Source organism: Pholis gunnellus (assembly GCF_910591455.1).
Source record: "Pholis gunnellus genome assembly, chromosome: 6".
NCBI lineage: Eukaryota > Metazoa > Chordata > Actinopteri > Perciformes > Pholidae > Pholis > Pholis gunnellus.
The window spans coordinates 16,223,283-16,244,100 of NC_136532.1; positions in this window are offsets into that span (position 1 = coordinate 16,223,283).

The window sequence follows — 20,818 nt, forward strand, 5'->3', positions numbered from 1 at the left end:
GTGTGTGCATGTTTGTGCACTTATCTGAGTGGGCATGATTGCATTAATGTATGTGTGTATGTTTGTGTGTGGCCATACATTTGTTTACAATTCACATCTGTGTTTGCAGGCACATACATGTGTTTGTGCGTTTGTAACCATTTGTATATTTTCAGTGTGTGCGTGTGTGTATATTTTTGTACGTTTGCATGTGCACATGCATGGAATTGTATGCGCCTGTGCGTTCACGTGTGTGTTCATGTGCGTGTCACCCCGACTCTCTCCCAGGTAATCGTTCATCCAGCTCATTAAAAATGTACACTGATAGTTGTATGCTAAAGTTGCCTTAGTGTGAGTCAGGCTCCCGTATCTAAGTCCGCCGGCAGGCAGCCTACCCTACTCATACTTAACCTTGTGGATTCAAAGCATTACACATCATTATAGGGGAATGTGATGGCCTGTGGCTTGGTGGCTTGTTCAGGAGAAAGAGCCACAAGTCGAGCTCCCGTATTTACCCCCAGTCACATTTTTTTTTTTTTTTTTTTTACAGTATTTCCCTCTAGTGTAGGGTTACTTGAAACCGAATCAGTGGCAAGTTTCTGGTGAATTCATTATCCAGGTGATGCACCGTCAACGCCATTGTGTGGGTGGGATAACAGATAGTAATCACTCCCTAATGGCCTATGTAGAGTACTACACGCAGCTACTGCAAACATGGATGCTGTAGGGCTAACACATACTTCATTTATCAAACACATCAAGGTTAAACGTTCTTGTGAGCGGCACGCTGTTTTGTGAAAGACGGCTGGATTCCAGTGGTATTTTGAGCATCAAAGTCGTCATGCTAGCCTTGCGTGTGTGCAGATGAGACGATATCTGCAGTAAGTCCATTCAAACACACCCACTAGTACACACACACAATATGAGTCCATCATTAAAGTGACTAAAATACAATCCAATGACACATAGCACTCTGTTTAAAAGCATACTTTGAGGGGGATGAGGAACTTTAATTAACCTGGGTTGCAGATAGGAGGGAAGGAGCAGTTATCCAGTGGCCCCTGGCGTGGTGCCTGTCCAGCCCTGAGAGGTGAAATACATTCTTATGGATCTGAAGTCAGCGCCATGCAATATTCTCTCCCTTCACATACACATTAACCTTGCAGGTGTGAACACGGACAAAGATTGGGACAGATGATAGAGAGAAGGGATACAAGAGAGATAAGGTGGCAGAAGAGGGCGGGGGGGGGGGGGGGGGGGGGGGTCTAACCACTTCACAGCACAAAGTTAGCAATGCAATCAAGGGTCAGACAAACATTCTGTGATTTATTTAATTGAATTGAAGTTCTCAACTACAGGTAATACAGTCGTCCCTAATGTAAACCCAAGACTGTTTGGTAATACTCTGTGGACAAAAGATTCAAAAAGTCAGGATTGAATTAATATTTTTAACGCTAAAGACATTTTCCTTGCCTCATTGAAACTGCCCCCCCTGAACTTGTCAGTTCATAATGCACCACCTGCCCCTGTGGCCTATCCCGTCTCCGCACCTCCCCCCTTCTACACCCCGCCTGGGTTAGTGACTCTGTGGACCTTGGGTCCAGCTTTCCCAGACGGTGATTTAAAATAACAATTGCATGCATATCAGGTTTCAGGCCTCTGAAATACATGTGGGATGAGGTAATGTGATCAGTCCAGAGCCCCATCCAAACCGCTCTTTGCTCTCGCCCTTTTGTGCATGTGCACGCATGTGTGCATGTGTGTCTTAAGTATTAGTCTTCATGTTTTAAGTTAAATGTAAGCAAGAATTTTTCTACGTGACGTTAGGGAGTTGACATGTGTTTTTGTTTTCCAATTATTTTACGCGTAGAATGTGTTGTGTCTGAAGAATAAATAAAACGCAGAACTTTAGAAACAGCTACTCTCCGCCGTATTAGACACGAGAGCCCGAGAGCTCAGTGCCTGTTTTCAATTAGATCCAAAGTTAAAACAGCATTAAACCCTTACATGGTTTCATTGAGTCAAAATTACAACTCAATTAATATCCCATAAAATGGTCACAGAGTTAACGATTGAGCAAAGAGACAAGAGCAATAACGTTACCCATAACATTAAAATCAAAAGTGAGGGTTGCAGTGCCTCACTGCACATGGAGAGACACAGGACGCTTGTCGACCCAGTAAGTGCCAGTGAGTAAACACTAATAATAGCTTCCATAAAGCCACTCATATGGCACTGTGGGCCAGGCCTACAGGGAACATTAAAAATGCTGCAGCTCAGGGCATCCCTCGCAAGATCCGGGCAGAAGTGATGTGGTTTGCGTGACACTGCTGGATGGCAGCACGGTGAGGCGATAAGAGCGACTCCTGGAAACAACGAGCCAGAGGGACAGATACGACAAGCAATTAGAGTGGAGAATAAAAGCAGCCATTATGCTGGAAAAGAAAGCACAGGTGAACGCAATGCAGTGACGGAGCAGCGCTCTGATTAACAGTAATACCAGGAGAGTTGTTTTTCTGATTCGGAGGGACTGCAGCTAAGCACGGCATTTCTATTCTCTGGGTTGATTTGTGGACTTCTCAACCAGCTCTGCATGAAACGCTAACAAACTACCTGAATACAGTATATAAATAAAATATTAGAATAGCAGGAAAAGAGCAGGGAGTTATCCATTAAAGTAAAGAAGCATGGGCAGGCTTAATTTGTCTTCCTGTCTACTGTACTCAAAGCTTTAGGTCCTCCACTGCTTACCCCCCTCCGGTCCAGCTCTCTGGTAATTCTCTTCCCTCATCTCTCCCATCCCCCCCTCCTCCGCTCTACATGGCTTTAATAAACACGCACTCCTGGTTTAATCTCACAGCGACACGTTCATCTCACTGCAGAGACAGGAGTGAAATCACTCACTCCCATCCTCCCGTGCACGTCCCTCCTATTCTCCTGGCCCCTTTTCCCCTCCCATGACATGTACCTTTCAATCGGGTAATCATTGGTTACGTAGCCATTTTCCATTTCTTCCCCCCATTGAAGGTTGGCCATGTAGAAAAGGCAGGGCCGTGTAGGTATGGCTGCTAATAGGGCGACAGACAAGGCCTCCCCGTTCTGTCAGGGGGAGCTGAGAAGGAGAGCCTCTTATCAGCCAGCCACAGCCACCATTCCTCACCAAATTAGCTTCTCCTTACCATCTCCCCCTTTCTACTCGCTACCATTCCATCCTTCTTATCCATAGCCCCTATACCCGCCCTTGTAACTTTTACTACAGCTGAAGCTCATTGCACTGTATGAGGAATGATGACAGGTTACTTCGCAGGTTGCTCAAAGTGAAATCTTCTGTACTGGAGTAAAGAATCTAACCTTCATTTTGAGAACCGTAGAAGAACCTCTGTTCTGTAAATTTCCATAATCCTTTTTCTCTTTTTTAATTTTTCCTCATTCTCTCTCCGATTCCAATTTCTAAGTGAAAACACTGAAACAGCTTGTGCCATAATATGCAATCGACCGTTACCCATCGCTCCCTTTTTCTCAGCATTCTTTCCAAATATTCCTTCATATTCCCTTTTATCCCTGGATGTGCGCAATTAAAGAGCAATCTCCTCTCCTGCTCCCCCCTAAATCCCATATGTTGTTGAGTGGTGAAGCTGTTGAGAAAGAGACGTGTTAACCTCCTCTCCAAACCGCAGGCAGAAGGGCTGCATTCCTCCCCGAGTACTCAACGTGCTGTTTATCTGCATCCATGCACTCTGTTACCATGGCAACCCCAACCAAATACACTGGCTTGTTCAACTCTGTTTAGTTTTTTCCTCCCATTTTTTGATTTCATCACTGGGCTCCCATGCTCACTCTCCCTAAGATAAACAGAGACGGAGCCCATACTCAGCCAAACCTGCGTGAGTTTATTTTGAGTCTCCGCCCGGTTCGGTCCATGACGCTGTTTCGCCATCCGTCTCACTTTTCACAGCTTGAAAATTGGAAAATGCTCAGGGTTTGCGAGGCAGAGGAGACCGGAGCTGTGGTTTGACTTGGCTCGGCTCATCTGAGACATAACGCCCCAAATAGTTTGAGAGCAGCGTGTTCATTGCGTGGCTTACGACATGTCAAAAACAGAGATGAGACTCTTCTCAAAAAGTGTGGCCTCTGGGAGCAGTGAAGATTCATTATTTATCTGTTTACACACTGTCATCACTAGCCGAAATAAACACATTTTATCACTCTCTTTCATACGCAAGCGCACACACGCAATCACACACACAACCTCGTCATATTCAGGAAAATCAGGGGATGCCATTGAGATGAGCCCTAAAACTCACATTGATGAACTAGCCTGTAAGACGACACTTTGTTCTCTTAATTAGCACCTCTTCTCCTCCATTCAGCCGGCGTTCCAATGGTTGACTATTCCTTTATTAGGCAGGATTCCATCTCCAGCTTTCCAATAGGCACTTAACTCCTGCCTAATAGAGGATTTTCCCACACTTCCTCTGACAAGCCATTCAACTGAGAAGAGTTAATTTGTTTCTAATGCTTGGCTAATGGAGGATCCTGATGGCAGGAATTGAGTGCTGGATTTTGGGGGATTGACTTCCTCCCCACATCCTCGTCTGAAATGAAGTCTATAAGATGAGAATTTTTTTCTCCAATAAACCACAGAGTTGTAGCGAGAATCAGTTTACCTCGAGGTCTTAAGCCTTAAAAAAATGGGGGCAGAATGGAAATGAAAACGTAAGGCTATAAGTTACACTCTACTACACACAAAGTTGAATTGAGTGTTGAGCCCTTAAAGTCCAACCAGAGGACACAATTCCGCACCCAGAAAGGAAGTCTCTCTTGCAATGGTGCATACATTGTTGCTTTTAATTATTCTTCTTTTTCTCACCGTGGATGTCAGAGGGGGGCTCTTTGGGGCTATCTCAGCCCTGCAGTGGGCAGTCAGTTAGTGCATGAGTGACAGCCTGTGGCACTATCAGCTGTCCTGCTGCACAGCAGGAGTGTCAGGGAGGGAGAGCCGGGGGTGAGGGTGAGAATGAAAGCAGAGCCGTGCCAGGAGAAAGGGGGATGCGGCTCACCGAAGGCTATCTGGAAATAGCACTTTGGCCCAAATATGGCTCCTCTAATCAATCTAATTCCGTCTGCAAGCTCTGGCCTTCTCTCTCAGACGTTTCACTGCGTCAAGATAACCTTATCTTAACCTGCCACATCCTTTACAATTAGCGCTCTCTCTATAGACACACACACAATAGTGCACACCAAGGCAGTCAAAATGCACACACATAGATGTATGTTCTCATGTTCGCACACAGGCAAATCTTGCACTGGCTACGTGAAAGCTGTGGAAGCAGTTCTGCTGTAAATTTTGCCCATCTGTATTTGAAATGACCTTTATGTGAGACAAAAAAAAAACACATCTTTACAAAGTCTGTCCTTACCATGATCTGGGAGGTGAAGTGCAGCCACTGGGATGGGGCGTGACAATAGCGTGAGAAGGCGGGAGTTGTATGGACTTTTTTCAGAGCAGACATTTTGACTCACAGTAGGAAAAGTACAGGTAAAATTAACAAACATTAATGATGGCTCAGGGCCATTAAGTATCACAGTAAGCTATTCCAGTGAACCAGCATGCACAATAAGACCTCCCCTTAGCGTAACGCTGCTCTCATTAATGTTATTAAATGCTCCTGTGCTTTTCCTAATATGACATGTCAATATGTCTGCCGTGAAAAAGGCCTATTGTAGAAAAAGTCCAGCTCTGCTCTGCTTATACTTCACACCTCTTCTCTGGAAGAGCGAGCGAGCGAGCAGTAGTGGAGCATCGTAAGTGACAGATGATCATCGGAGCATTTTGACTTGGCTGGCGTGGGGGGAGGGCGGGGTGGCTGAGGGGTGTTTAGAGTGCCTTGGGCTCTATCACGTCATCACAGATAGGTGGGGATGGAAGGGTATGAAGATGAGACTTTAATGAGCTAGCTCTCAACGTGGCGACACTCACCACACCTGATCAGCTACTGATTGCCACGGGAAGCGTCCGATCCCCAACCTGCGGGGAGGCAAAGCAGAGACAGAAAATCCTGACGGAAACATGGGAAGATCAAAGAGAATCTGCCAGAAATTAATATATTTAGACTTGTGAGCATTAGCATAAGCGAAGGGATTTCATACGTGTAATGATCAAGTATTTGACTGGCTGCTTTTTCTTTTGTTCCGTTTTAACATTGGCCGGTGTTACCCTGCATGGTCCAATCTGTGAAAATATCTCTGCAGAAGGTAAATCTCAGCAAGGTCAGACTAACAAACACTTCCCCTCCTCCCTGTTTTCTCTCGGCTCTGATAACTCTTTGGATTTCAAATACCTTTTCTGCTGCCTTCAATGAAGTCAGGGACACAAGCTGGCTATTGATCCGCTGCTTCGCTGTTTTATGTCCGTGCATTCAGTGTATGCTTGTGTCTGTGCCAAGAATAATGGTGTGTGTGTGTGTGCTCCTGTGTGCAATTCCAGCTTTGTTTGGGTCTGTGAAATCAAGAGGGGCACACACACACACATACAAGCCAATATTGACATGTCATGATAATTAGGACTAGTAATGAGATGGTGGGTGGAGTGTGTTTACCTCACCAATGCTGATGACCAATGCCCTTGAAGTACAGGAGGGATTGATACAGACCTGATCAGCACAGACAGTCACAGAAAAAACACAGCAACAAAACCACCTTACCCAAAGCAATCACAAGAAGTTATCCGTTTGAGCTTTTCTCCAGCAATATAAAAAGGAAATTATTAATTAAAACGTATTCAGCGCTAACAATAAAATACAGGATTTGCTTGGAGATCATTTGGAAGCTCTTTAACGTAGCGCAGAAAGCCAGAGGAGCCAACGTTTAACCCAGAGCAGTTTGTCCCTCATTTGATACCACACCAACAAAAAAAAAAGAAAAATTAAAATAATTGATCAATTTACTCAGGGGCCAAACTGGTCAATGAAATACATTATTAAAAGAAGGCTATCGATCAGGATGGAGGCAAGCAGAGTAAAATGTTTACCGCAGCAGAGAGGCCGGGATCAATTGTGCAGCCAATGTAGTTGAATAGAGCCCCATATGGATCAATGTGTGATGGAGCAATAGGGTTTATGGATCTGCCCACTGTCCACTGTCCACTGTCCCTTTGTAGCAGACAGAGAATGAAAGAGTGAAAGCCTGAGATACAGTGGGGATTAAGACTGAGGTGAGACGGGCTCTGCCATCTTTGTTACCATAACGGAGCGTTTCATCAATCAGCATGGGAAACGCATGGATTCAACTGGGAGTCGGGCCCCTTGTTAACTATTTTCACTATGGACATTTACATCACTTCACATGTAAAAGTTAGTGCTCTTCAATCATGAGTTATATGATGAAGTATAACAATGACTGACTCTTGAGAAACATTGTTAAATTAAAAAACTAACAAATGAAATGATTCAATGATTTTTTTCTTATTGTGTGTATTTGGTTTCTTCCACAACATAGCTTGTTCTTGTAACATTGTTTAGCAGCTAACTGCCACATCATAACAGAGTCTGCACTTTCTAATGCATTGCCACATAATGATACTGTAAGGTAACCTTGACAAGAAAAAAATGGTTCCTAGTCAAGTTTCAAGTCTCTGCAAGTTGATCTCCACACCATACAAAGTGAATGGAAGGTGGGAAAATCCCACTCAACAGTCGACAGCGATTGTATGCAGATTCATGTGAAAACATGCAGACACACCAGTTTGGTCTTTGAAGGAAAGTTATTTTCAGTAGAATAATAATAATCTTCTACTCGTAATATTGAAGTAATAAACATTTGTGCAGGCTTTGACGAATATCCGACAAAGCAAAAAATGTGTGTGTGTTTCTATACCTGCATAAATGCACACAAGCTGTGTGTGTAAGCTAGTTCAAGTATGCGTGCACGTCCATACGTGTGAATATGTGTGCACACGGTGGGCTATATGTAGGCTATGTGTGGCTTGTGTGAATTTAGGGGCTATTGATTGTGGACAGGAACATTTAAAAAAAAAAAAAGTCAACACAGACCGCTACTCCTCCATCAGTTCAAGGAGCTATTTTCCACACAAAAGAAAGCTTTGAGGGGAGAAAAGAGAAGGGCAGAAAAAAGAAACAGATTTTAAAATGTGCTCTAAAGAAAAGCAGACTCTAGGCTCCTCTCTTCCCTCCCTTCTTTTCTGGCTCCTTTCTTTGCAGCTATAGAAAGGAACAGAATGATTGTGGGGTGCAATCGTGGGGGGAGACGGGGGGTTACTGAATAGACCTCAACGCTTTTACAGATTTCCTCTCTCCCCACCATGGAGGACATCTGACCTTTGAGGAGGGAGGATGAGGGAGAGAGGGGGAGACAGAGATAAAGAAGGAGGGGTAGTTGGGAGAGAGGGGAGGGAAATCATAATGAAAAGTGGTAATTCCTTAGAGAGGGAGTGAGAAAGAAATGTCTAAGGGCCAGTAATGAGATCGTCTGACTAGCGGGTTGCTATAGCAACCACCACAGTATTACTATACACTACACTGTATGAATGAGAGAAAGACCATCTATTGTTGCCACAAGTGGATGGGTCAGAGAGAAAAAGACAGACTACGAGTATGAGGCGAGGAGGAGCGAGGAGGTGTTAAATGGATGATACATTAAATGCTATTAAAGGAATTCCATACAGTGTGAAGCGAGAGAAATGAATAGAAAATGTGAGGATACAATAACTTTTAAGCAAGTTGAGATCAATATAATGTACTGTAAGGTTTCTTCAATTGGTAAGTCACATTTAAGAGGGCGAATGCTGGGAGCTCCACCTCCTGGAGGGTCCAGGTCCAAGACGGTGGGTCCCGCTTCCGTGGCTCAGTGTCCGCAATCTCAAATTAGCCAGTCAGGGATACAGGTGTAGGGGGGGGGGAGGGGGGGGAGTTAACCCCTGCATGTGCAATTGTTTGATTGGTCTGTAGGTCAGCACTGGACTCCCCACGGTCTGAGTTTAGCTGCAGATCTGATTACTGTGGTCTCTTTACAAAGCCTGCTTCCACCACCTGCTCCCACTCCACTCCTCCAGCCTCTGATAAACTATCATCACCGCAGATTGAGACAAATGATCTCCCTCTCCCTCACAGTCCCACTGCCCAACTGTTTGTGCATGTGTCAGTGTGTATGTGTGCGTTCAAGAGAAGAAGAGAGAGACAGAAGGGAGAGAAGCAAGAGCCATGAAGAGAGAGGGAGTTTTACTTAGCGCTTACAAATGATGCTGAAGTGGATTTTATGCCTCTCTCTGGGAAACATCTTAGTATAATTTGGATTCTTTGGTGAGAGTGCAAAGACATCCAGGAAGAGAGCATTCAAGATCCGTTAGCAGATTCATTTTTCAGTCCAACTTGGCTTTTTGGGTCTTTACAGTGTAGTCGTGTGACACTGGCCTGTGGGTAACAAACGTTTCCTTCCTTGGAGGAAGTACTGGTTCATGTGAGCCCCGGAGACAGGAGGCGGTGTGGGTCAGCGATAATCATATTGAATGGACAATGCCGCAGATAGGTGTGGGCGAGCTAACACACATGCCTGGTTTGACAGGGAGGGCCTGCAGGAACTGGCCGTGAATACGCACTCACGCTATGGGGTCAACAACAAAACAAAACATCCAGATAAGAAGCACAGACATCCCACTTCCATTTCTTTTTCCATTTGGTTTGCGCGGGTATCATGGAAAAGTCACAAAGACGTGGCATTTAGAAAAAGAATCATATTCCTGTGCCTCAAGTGTGCGCAAGTGTGTGTGTGCGTGTGTGTGACTGGGATTATGTGTGTGTGCATGTGTGTGTGACAGGGAGAAAGGGTGAAATATACTGCTCACCAACAGATACATATTCACAGTAATAAGTCTAAATATCTAGCTAATGTTTCTCCTTCATATTAAAGATGGATTTTTTTTATGTGGTGCAAGCCTTTGATCTCCTCTCACAGACAAAATACCTAAAACATGTCATGTTGGGTGGGAGGTCATAATCGCCAAATATGGGCTGACATATAATAAGACCATTTCCATTTACAGTGTTTTGGGAAAATCTATATTCATATTTAATGTATTGAGTTTCCAAATATTAATCCAAAAGTGAGTTATTAGATGTTTGGATAATCACTGACAATAAGAGAACATTGCCACAAGAATGTTTTACACTATTGACAGAGACAGAGACAGAGAGAGGTCAGTGGGGAAGACGAAGGGAGGAGCAAGAGGAAGGGCGGACCAGACACTGACACATACTTACTTCATCATGGTCATTTTTATACTTGAAGCCAAGTTACATTATAGTGTTACTCAATGACCCTAAAAAGATAATTCACAGGTCTCGGGCAGTAGAGGAAGAAGTACTCAGATCCTCAACTTAAGTAGAAGTAGCAATACCACAGCATAGAAATATTGTGTTGCAAGTCAAATTCATGGATTCAAAATTGTACGCAAGTAAAAGTGCAAAACTATTACTTCAAAATATACAAAAAGTGCCAAAAGTAAAAGTGCTAACTATGCAGGGCAGACCGTTTCAGAATAATGTGTATTGTTGGATTCTATTTACCAGCCGTGACGGTGTGTGGCATCGCCAGCTGTTTATTTGTCTGTCGACAGATGTTGTCAACGCAATACAGTCACAAAACTGTACAGGTGTGTAGTTGCGATCAAAATGAAGGCAGAGTTTAACGAGTGGTCCAAGCAAGGGCGGCGGTATTATTTGGATAGGAAGTGAAGTGGGGAAGGGGCCATTGGCCCCCGACTTTAAGCCTCTGGCCTGATTTGGCATCACGACTGGTATTCGACCAGAGCAAGATGGTCTCTAGTTATTAATTATTAATGCATCATTGACACGTTAATGTTGCAGAGCTTTATATCTTTTTCCCCCCGGAATCAATAAACTCTTGTCTTATAATCAATGATAACACAAAATATCTTCATCTTAATTATCTTAATAATCTTTTTCTAACGTATGTGTTGGTGATAATCTATATTATTAATCCGAATCTGCAAAGTAACTTGTAACTCAAGTTATTCAAAAGATGTAGTGGAGTAAAAAATACAATACTGAATGGTAACACAGTATACGAGTATGTATAAATTAGCAGAAAACACTGCTTTAGGCAACATTTGAATAGAACTGCACTGTACTTATAGTCACATTATAATTTAGGTAACATGTGAACAATGTTTTCAATACAACCTAATCTCCTCTATATGTATGGATCCTCCAGAATCTCACCACACTTTGCTTTACATCTTGTAGTACCTCCAACTATTTAACAACTGGAAGTTACATTTAGACTATTCTGCGGCCATGTTGATTAACAATTCATTACGTTTATTGCTTGATAGCTAATGTTGTACTTGTCAAAGGGTCAGGATCATCTTTACATCAACAGGGGGCCAGCTGTGATCTCTTTACTGTACAGCACCCACTGCACAAAGGAAGTATCTGATGACGTCATTTTCAAATGTGATGACAGTGCAAAATAAATGTCGTCATATAATGTCGATGGAAGTTTGCGTGGTTTTAACTTGTCGGACTACCTGATGCTGTGCTCAAGACGGACAAGCGGTTGGAACAAAACGTCACCCTGTTCTTCTACTTCTTCAAAGTGCAGAGAGAAGAAGTAAGATGGACCAAAACCGTTGAAGAACCAACAACCCAAAAGCTGCAAACCTAAAATTAGCCAGTGAAAGGAGCGACAGACAAATGCCACGTCTTGATCTCTGTGAAGAACAAAAGAAAACAAGTGTTTGTCTTGCATGTCTCAGAAATTTCGGGGTCATTCGGTGACCAAACCGTATTTGGACCCCCGGACATGTGACATAACTTTGAAACGCATGCTTTCACTTCGCTATTTGCTCTATAATGTTGAATGAAATGGGTAACCAGGGCAACCTCAGGATGTTTTCTTTTCCCGACGCAGTGAGAGGGACATAAATGCCGTTTCTATCTATGCTCTTATCAGTACAGGACCGGAGGACACAGGCTGCCCTTCCTTGTCCCTGCGACTACAGCCTCTTTTAGGAATCTGGGGCCACCGCTTACCATTGTGCTGTCCTACAGGAAGTACGGTTCACTGCTCACTCCCAGCATTCACTGGGTTTCCTGTGTCAGGTTACCACGTCCTGTGTTTATTTTCTTTGCTTTTTGTCTGTATCCACCCTATAGGATTTTTCTAACATCCACCAAACCATAAAAAAAGAGAAGATGGCACTATCTCAACTATTGGGAGGACAAATGCATCCTTATCTCTTCAGAGATGTACTTCTCCCACCATGAAGGACTCTGCCTTGTCTTACTGTGACCCGTCTTTTGGCGAGGCTTTAAATTCCCAAGTCTCTATCAGGTCTGCGGAAAAGAGTTTTTCCCTACCTAAACCAAAAGCAACCTCAATCAATTGCAAATTAAGCAGTCCATTCAATGGACATTGTCTTTGACAGATAAGCTTGTTACACCTTGAGAAAAGGCTAAAGGAAAGACTTTAAAACAATCTCTTCAAAGTAATTATTGCTCTGCTCAGAGTTTTTTTTTTTTTTAACTTTCTACTCCTCTAAAACAAACAGCTTTGGAAAACTTAGCCGGGTGTGATTGATAGAGAGCATGAATGATGTATAAAGTCTATTTTGCTCAGATCAATACTGAATTTCATTAGGACACACCTCACAAGCGCGCGCACACACACACACACACACACGCACTCCTTCTTAACTGAGGACATTGCAGGGACTTCACTTTTACAAGCCCTCCACTATATTTCCATTGATGAACACAACAGGATGGGTATGTGGCTGTTATCATTCCATATCAGTGCCTCTAAAGAAGGTGCCCTGTCTAATGCTGACTCTCACACTTCACTCTAAGTTGCCTTGATAAGGTTAGGCTTTCCACGTGCTTCCACAAAGAGTTCACCTGCATGCTAAACACTGACCTCTCAACCAAAGCAACACAGCCCTTCTTCATTTACCCCGGTGAGATTCCCCCTGAGGATAGCTCACCTCTATTGTCCTTCCTCCCACTCCTCTGTACGCCCGCAGTGATGACCACGCTGCTCCTGCATTCACATCCAACATCCACACAAGTGACTACCATCCACCTTGACAGGGGGAGTGGAACCTGTGTACATGATCATATACTGCACCATTTGGGCTAAACTCTTAGCTGTACATGCCTGAATCTTCTCTGTCCAGATGAGCAGAAAGTGTTAAAAAGGGGGAGAGACTAAACAAGTATGGTGGAGGGAGAAGAAAGCGGGGTCTGGAAATCATTTCCTACTTAGTGTTTATATACAGAGCCAGTGCTGGTCTCTAGATGGTTTTCAGACACAGACCGGTGTTGTGGGACTTCATACACCCTGGCAAGACACACTAGGGACAGAACTGGTGACAGATGAGGACATAAGAATAGACTGTTTTTGACGGACTCAAACTGTTTTTTGCTTTTTCACAGAAACTGCATTTCTGTGCGATGCCTCATTTCCTCTCAGCGCATCAATATGGATAGAAGGATATTCAATGCAAATCAGTGAGCGCAGCAAGAGAGAAACCAACTCAGTGGCATGCTTACCCTAAAGTCTGTCGACGCAAAAATAGCAGTATAAATAGCAAAGAAAGTACAAGCACTGGAAAAAAAGGCTTAAAATAAAGAAAAATACATTCTTCAGGATCTCTCGCAGTAATCCACAGCAATATTTGACACACATGTGCTGAAGAGTAAATATTGCCATTTGGATGGATCCACTCACCAAAGAATATCAAACAAATTCATAAACAATCACAAACACGCTCTACAAAACCCCACATGGCTACACCATACACAGTGAGCTGTGGCTCTATGAACAGACAGCGTCTGAGTATGCATCACACTTGGCGTTTTACGACAGAGTTCAATCAGCGTGACCTCTGTAGGCTTGTATTTCATGGCAGGACTTGGGCAGTGGACCGTGAGGGGAGGGTGGGGGGGGGGGGTTTGGGATGTTACCGCTCAGGATCTCATCTCCACGACTCCCAGGGGATACCGAGCTCAGGCTTGTAATGAGGGGCTTTAACTTATTTTACTTTGAATGCGTGTGTGTTGTGTCTGTAGGTGTGTGTGTGTGTGTGTGTCTGTGCGGGGGACTGGTGGGGGTCCCACACTGTTGATAAATAATGAACCTATGTGTGTCGCTTGCAAAAATACCATTTGAAAGAAAATTGTGTTTTTCCTGCACCATAAATCATACCTCTGACTAATAGGAACATTGAAGTCTAGGATCACAGAGAAAGGATGCACTATTACTGTTGGCAATGGGAGTTTCATGCTCCTTAGTTCAGCTCTCGTTAGGCACTTCTGTGCATTGAATCGTGTTCTCTGTGCAGGTAAAGGAGTGAAATTGTATCATGAATTTATTTGATTATGCCAAGTGCATTTACCCAACATATTTGTGTTAGCACAGCTCAGTGTTTCTGTCAGCATAACGACTTTTACATTTCTAACTGATCGTAAAAACACTGAATTCACAGGCTTACAAGAAAAGCACAGACACAGAGGGCAAAAATGCTGTAGGAGTCAGTAGAGAGCAGGCAAATATATCAGTGGAGGAAAGGTGCCACTGCCACAGCAGTACCCTCATCCCATAAAGCTCATTGTTTTTTGAAATGTCCAAAACTCCGGTTGTTACTATATCATGTCTGTTAAGTAGATGTGCATGGAGGCGTGGGTTTACACACTTATACTCTAAGATCAGCTGCGCCACTTGTGCTTCGCAAACTCCCCCCCCCCCCCCACACACACACACCTCCCCATTTTTCTGGGAGTTACATTCCACACATAAAATATGCAACCCAAAAAGCCTCTGGGCCCCCGAAGAAATAAAGAGGACAGTTACCGTGGCAACCTTGAACAACAGCAGCACACAACATCCCGCTGATGGACAGCACACTCCAGGAGGCCGTTGCACAGGTGCTATTTTCTTTCAAAACATAAAGAAAGAAAAAAAGAAGAAAAAAAAAAGATGCTAATGTTTTAAAATGCAAAGTAAATTTCTTTACCAAATGTATTTTTTTTTTTTCAGGGGCCTTTATGACTTTTGCAGCTTGTGTCCAGTTAACATTTGGATAAAAATGTTTCTTATTTTTGTTATCACTACCTTCAGACATCCAGACTGTTCTGGAAACTGAAATTCTGAAGGTCGTACGGTAAACTCGCTGCCAACTGTGCATACACATACATTATTAAAAACTGCTCAGAAATCAGTTCAAAAATTGCTCTCATATTTGGGTAGTAAAATCAGATGGCTCGGGAACGCAATCCATACAAGCAGTAACTCTTTTGTTGATCATCCAACGGAAACAAAAGCAGTTTTAGCGTGATATCTCAATTCTTTGCAGGTAGAAACATCCGCTGGCAGACAGTGAGGGAAAATGTAGCAAGTGTCTCTAATGTGATAATAAAAGGAGATGAAAAACCCAAAGGAAACATGCAAAAGATAAAGGGATGCAGAGGGGGAGTGGGAGTTGTGTCTGAGGATGTGTTAGTGGCATGGAGCGTGGGTCCGGTTCCCACAAAACACTTGATCAGCCTAATTAAAAGGAACCTTGGCATGATACGTTCTGAACAGTGGGGACTCAGGCCTCGTGCCAAGTCTACACTTACCTCCTCACTCCCACACACATCCAGACACTGCCATCAGCCACCACAACATGAGGAATAAAAGAGAGAAAGCAAATTCTGGGCAAATTCTCAAGACGCTCTGCTTTGCGATCCAGCAAAAACAAGGCAGGAAACGGTATTTGAAGCACAGCAGAGGCTCACTGTCAAGATGTATCTGCTGTCACTGACCACTGGCTCTCCTGTTTGTCCTCTTAGTCTGAAAAGCGCATTCAGAGTCCCTTCGACAAAGTATACTGAGTGCTAAAGTGAGTCATCTTTGGCAACTCCTGGAAAGAAAACCAGTCTTTTGGAGCACTACTGTACGTATGAATCAAACTTATGTATGTGGATGGACTGCCAGGACTTAATGCGTTGCACATTGCTGGAGCATGCAAACACATATGTACTGTATCCTAGCACGCACACGCACACACACACACACACACACACACACATTGAGACACTACACACACTCATACAAACCGCTCAAATGTTTGTTTAAGCATTTTTTTCTTTTTCTCCAAAATAGCCTCACCAGGGTTGCTACAACAGTAGGACACCATCTAAAAAACAACCGAGCTCAGTAGAAGACTATCATCTTACAAGGGGAGAAACATTTTTACATTTTTATTGTATAAGAAACTGGAAAATATTAGAGAGTTCTCTGGACATCAGCTTTTTCTGAACTCAAAAAGGGAGAATCTTGGTTTTATTGTAAATAATACAAAAAAAAATAATCATAATTTCATTCCATGAGAGATTATATTTCACACGATGAAATGACTCTGGTACATTTTTCTTCCTACTGTAGACATCATGCACAGTACATGTGTGTTTTTACTGAAGGAATTCTCAACAAAAAATGTTAATGGCCATTGCAGCACTTTTCAATCATTTTGACAGGATTCAAATAGGCGTGTTCATTCAATGCTATTTTTTTTATCAATCATAAATTCTTGAGCTCCGCAGAAAAGTTTGAGCCTCTGGTGACAAGTGCATCAAAGAAGCACGCTGCGTCCAGTGTTTGACCTCCACTATCTGCACCCTCTACCTCTACTGTGAAATTGAACCACGCTGTTGTAATTCCAATGATAAGACAGCAATGTATATTGTGCCTCTGAATGTCAACTCGCCTACAGCCCCACCTGTCCATTCAAAGACCTGTTCCTCCACCGTGCTACGGTGAGCAGACAGCAGAAGACAAGCAGGTAATGGGATTGCCACACCCTGTTTGGGTTCAAAGCCGTAGGTGCTCTCAGCTGTAGGACACAAACGCTGGGATGTGTCTGGGGAGCCTCACAGGACGCTGGAACTGCTCAACCTGCACAAGCTCATTGTTTGCCGCTGTCTCAATCTATGAAGGAAAGAAACAAGAAAGGACAATGAAAAGAAATGTCCGCAAAAAAGAATGGTGTGTAGAAGCATGCGTGCATGCAGGCACGTGTGCCCCAATGTGCATGCATACATATGCACAGTAGTGTCATGACATGGCTTTTTTTCCTCCCCCAATGCCAACTCTCTGCATCTGCACCTTTGAGATAAAAGAGACGAGAGGAAGCCGTGTTCCTTTTTCAGCCAGCACTCTATTCCCTCACATTAACCATTACTCCCCTTTCTCTCCTTAGTTTTCTCTATCTATAGAACACAGGTTGTCACCGTTAATTTTTCAGTTTCCACACGGCGCTGAGGACCCTCGAGAATTACCTATGCTGTAAGATTAGGAACCTGTAATTCCTTTTATTGTTGAGGCTATAATGAATATCATAAGATGCTTATTTTGTGAGTATCAAGTCTGTGTTGGGTGGGTTTTCCTCTTTTCAACCATGCGTCATTCCCTCCCCTGACACCCACCTTCCATATGGAGATAAATCCAACAGCTCCATGCCGCATCCAGGCTCGTTCTACCCTCCCTCCCACCTTAACTATATAAATAAAAAAACTTCTCCACCTTCCAAATCACCTTCATCTATGGCCTACAGGTTATCTCCCCCTGCTCTAGACATAATCCTGGCCCCTCGGGCAGAGGAAGAGAGACGGAGAAAGACAGACGGAAAGAATAGGAAGGACCGTATAGAGACAGAATCAGAGAGACAATGACACAGGGAGACACAGAGGGGAGGATGCAGAGAGTCAGACAGAGAGAGAAAGAAGTGATACAGGTAGGAAGCACAGAGAGAGGTAAAGCTAGAGAGAAACAATACGTATGTAAAGAAACAGCAATGCTGTTAAGACAGAGAAGCAACAAGAAATTGTAAACACGTTCCCTTCTCCAACGGCCTTTACAAGAGGGGGTGGGGGACCTGTCAACGATTGTTAACACATGTGTCCAGGCTTCCTCTAGGCCGTTTACTTGGAGACTGAAGGAGGCTCAGCACCAAAGATTTATGGCTCCCGGGGAAGAAAGGGAAGTGTGTTATTGATAAGTTGTTGCAGAGAGAAGGCGAGGGCACCCACTGCAGTAATTAGAGGATGAACTTGCAGCCCATTGATTAAATGGAGTCCTGGACAGACACCGGAGCCTCCTCATACAGTACACAAGTCACCGTGTGACCTCAGTGTGGACAGGTGACCTCACCTCTGGGCTGTGAATAGAGGCTGAAGTTGTGCATCACCACAGCTAAGGACTCAGAAACAGTCTAAATGTGATCAACAAATAAGCCTCTACAGCTGGTGTTGCATCAGGACGCAGCAATTTAAGTATCAATGATGAGCAGCCAGGCCCATGCTGTAGCGCCCGTGTGTGTCTGTGCATGCACAGTGTGTCACTGTGTACATGTGGGTGGAGGGGAGGGGGCGCTGCTCCTGTTAAAGCCTAGTATTATCCCAGCATTCACCAGTGTTTCCAGCGACCACAGGCTTGGAGGCCGGCCCAGTCCTTCTAGACACTGCTTAGCAATGGGACCCACCATTGTTTGATTTGGCTGCATATTCCAGTGTTTTCAGCATTGCCTCAAAGAGGAGGGGTCAGTGGAAGCGCTGAAGAAGTCTGGGCTGAAAGGAGGAGGAGAAGCAAGGCTAGAGTCGGCCTTCTGCCCATTCCCCCAGCTTCCCTAGAACTTTTGGAAAAAACAAAAGATGCAGGGGCCGAGTTCAAGTTCTGCTTCTTTCTCTTTTATATCCTCTATTTGGTACCGACAATAATTCCCGGCTTGTTTCAATCAGCTGTTGCGGCAGCATCAAGATGACGAGAGGAAAGATGGTGATAGGCATCTTTAGTCAAGGCAGAGAATGTAAAAATACATTCCAGAGTGTCCTTTCTGCCATTGTGTTTGCAATGTGCACATGAATATGTGTGCACACGTCAGTCGTTTAACCTGGCAAGTATGAAAACACTATTCATGGTCATCTGTGAATCTTTTCTGAGTCGTTTCCCCATTTCAATCTGTCATCTACACATCACTGATTCTGTCAAAACAAGACTCATAAGCAATATTATTTATAACCATAGAAAAAAGAATAGTAGTAGTATGGACATTGAACTGTTTTCCATGGTGATTTGACTAGTAAAAATAAAATGCTATCCTGGTTACAGAACTTAAGCCGAACAAAGTTATCACTCATCTGGCGATAGAAATGTGCATTCTTACCCTGTGTCAAGAGTGTGCGGGTGAAGCATTAAGCTGTTATATGTTTCTCATTTACTCTGGCTCCCTTTGCTTTGCAAAGTGAGTTTGCGACTTCCCATAAGTGGGTTTAGTTTATAAGAAAGTCAGCCCACTTCAACAGACACAATAGCAACAGTACACATAATAATAGATGCCACTCTGAGTCTGACCATGCTGCTACGTTGATTTGAATGGCAATGTCTGTTCTACTCTTATTTCATTTCTATGTTTAGAACCTTTTCTTAAGTGCAGTGTAGTCTAGCTACCCTTTATAGTAGGTGTTTTGCATTAAAGGTAAAGTGTTGCAGTGACTGTAGAGCATTCAGTGTGAGCAGTTCATCGTAACTAACGCTGAGGAACTTCCAAGACACGAAGCCACCGGAATCCTTTTGTCCCCCCAGAGGATGGGCCATTCTAACAGTGCAGAGCTTCCATGCGTAGCCAGGAGCTGGTCTGGAAATCTGAATCCCTCCATCTCATTAATAGTAGATGCCCTCCATCCAGGGTTGGAGATGCCTGAATAATCCTCTCCTGGGTTTTTGTCATTCAAATGTATTCCACCGAATGAGACACCTGTTCTGCGACTTGGGTCTCCATGACTTTGCCATGTGCATGTGTGGCACCATGGGGACTCTTTTTTTGCGCACTGAGGGACCCATAGACTGGGCACACTTTCTAAGGACACCTTATTAACATGCTTATTCTGTACATTAGCAGTACAGACCATCTCCCTTTCCATCATGCAAGCAGCATTCTGTGCAGCAGAACGCCTCAACGGGGCAAAACCCAAGTGAATCCACTCTTGACTATGAAATAGCTTTCACTAAGAGCAGTAACTAGAGTGTACTCCTCTTCCTCTTATCAAACACACCTACCCCCACTCTCTTTGTAACTCCCTCTCGCATCCGGCCTTCTCCTCCTCTTCTGCCCAGGTGAGTGTTGTTCAAGCTGCAGCAGCAGTGGAATTACACAGGCAAGACGAAGAAAGCGGACAATTATCTTCAATATCTGTCAGACACATGACAGCAACAGCCCCCCCCCCCCCCCCCCCCCCCAACTTCTTCACTTCCCACACCACACACACACACACACACACACACACACACACACGCGCCAAAGGAAAGTACAAAGAATGGGGGTGTGCTGCTCTTTTGATTGTTCAGAGGCATAGAAATTGTCTCTCTCTGTCTCTCCCTCTGCCTCTCTCTCTCCTGCCCCCTCTTTCTGGATGCCTTTTTCTGCTCATTACCCACCACATTTGCATGCAGTCTGCCAAAGAGCAGGCAACGATGGGGAGGGAAATAAAATAAAGGGATTAGAACAATGGTAATTACTGGTGCTGCATGCATGTGTATGTGTGTGTGTGTGTGTGTGTGTGTGTGTGTGTGTGTGTGTACGCGTTTGTTTACGTGTGTGTATACGCATGCATGCAAGTGTGGCAGAAAGTGAAGTACAGAAAAGGCGTTCAATATGAATTCATCTTAGAAGGGATTTAGGGATAAGCAAAAAAAAAAGCTTAAAGATGCAGGTGTAATTAAAATCTTTTGCGTCAAAACAACTCCAAAATGCGTTATTTTCTCTCAT